General features: G+C 35.0%; 1 protein-coding gene and 1 long non-coding RNA gene across 2 annotated transcripts in view; both read left to right on the forward strand.

Moving 5' to 3' along the window:
- ADAMTSL1 (ADAMTS like 1) overlaps nt 1-1209 on the forward strand; it is a 409445-nt gene that overhangs the window by 395311 nt on the left and 12925 nt on the right. The window lies entirely within an intron of this gene.
- The window catches only part of LOC111743216, an 876-nt gene continuing 566 nt past the window's right edge, over nt 900-1209 (forward strand). The window contains exon 1 of the long non-coding RNA XR_002781604.1: nt 900-1165. This is a non-coding gene — a long non-coding RNA (uncharacterized LOC111743216). The remainder of the gene's footprint in view (nt 1166-1209) is intronic.

The raw sequence follows: 1209 nt of genomic DNA on the forward strand, positions 1-1209 counted from the left end.
GCTATAGGCGCAGAAAAGAACCGAGAAGACTTTAAATCTTTCCTCTAAGGCTGATTTCTAAGTTCAGAGAACACCCAGCTAATCAGTGAAGGAGTACAGAGACAGTATACAAAGACTGGGAAAGAGGACTGTTTTCTAAAATGCCCAATTCCAAAATAAATCATAAGCCATACAAAGAAATAGGAAACATGGCCCATTCAAAGAAGAAAGCAATGTGGCAGAAATCATACCTGAAGAAACAGGGCATCAGATGTCTTAGACAAAGACTTTAAAACAACTGTCTTAAATATGCTCAGGGAGCTAAAGGAAATCAGAAAAATTATATATGAATAAAATGAGAATTTCCCAATGGTATTTTTCACACACCCAGAATAATCCTAAGATTTATATGTAACCACCAAAGATCCCAAATAGCCAAAGCAATTTTGAAAAAGAACAACAAAACTAGTAGTATCACACCCCTCAATTTCAAACTATACTACAAAGCTATAGTAAAACAGTATAGTACTGGCATAAAAACAGACACATAAATCAATGGAACACAACAGAATGCCCAGTAATTAACCCATGTTTATATGGTCAATCTATGACAAAAGAGGCAGGAATATATAATAGAGAAAAGACAATCTCATCAATAAATGATGTTGGAAAAACTGGAAAGATACAAAGTCTTAAGTATAAGGCCTGAAACCATAGAACTCCCAAAACAGAGGCAGTAAACTCTTTGACATCAGCCTTAACAATGCTTTCCCGGATCTATCATCTCATACAGGAGCAACAAAATAAACAAATGGGACTACATCAAACTAAAAAGGTTTTGCATGGTGAAGGAAACTATCAAAATGAAAACACAACCTACTGAATGGGAGAAGATTTTCATAAATGATATATCCAATTAGGGGTTAATATACAAAATATATATATAAGAAATTCACACAACTCAACATCAAAAAAAAAAGATGGCTAACAGACTGAAAAAATGTTCACTATCACTAATCATCAGGGAAATGCAAATCAAAACCACGAGATATCCCTTCACACCTTAAGAATGACTGTTACCAAAAAGTCAACAAATAGCACGTCTTGGCGAGGATGTGTATAAAAGAAAACCCTCTTATTTCGAGTCAATGGGATTGTAAATTGGTGCAGCCACTATGAAGAACAGGTTCCTCCAAAAATCGAATGACCATATGACCCAGCAATTCCACT

Source organism: Pteropus vampyrus, unplaced genomic scaffold, assembly GCF_000151845.1.
Source record: "Pteropus vampyrus isolate Shadow unplaced genomic scaffold, Pvam_2.0 Scaffold109, whole genome shotgun sequence".
Taxonomy (NCBI): Eukaryota; Metazoa; Chordata; class Mammalia; order Chiroptera; family Pteropodidae; genus Pteropus; species Pteropus vampyrus.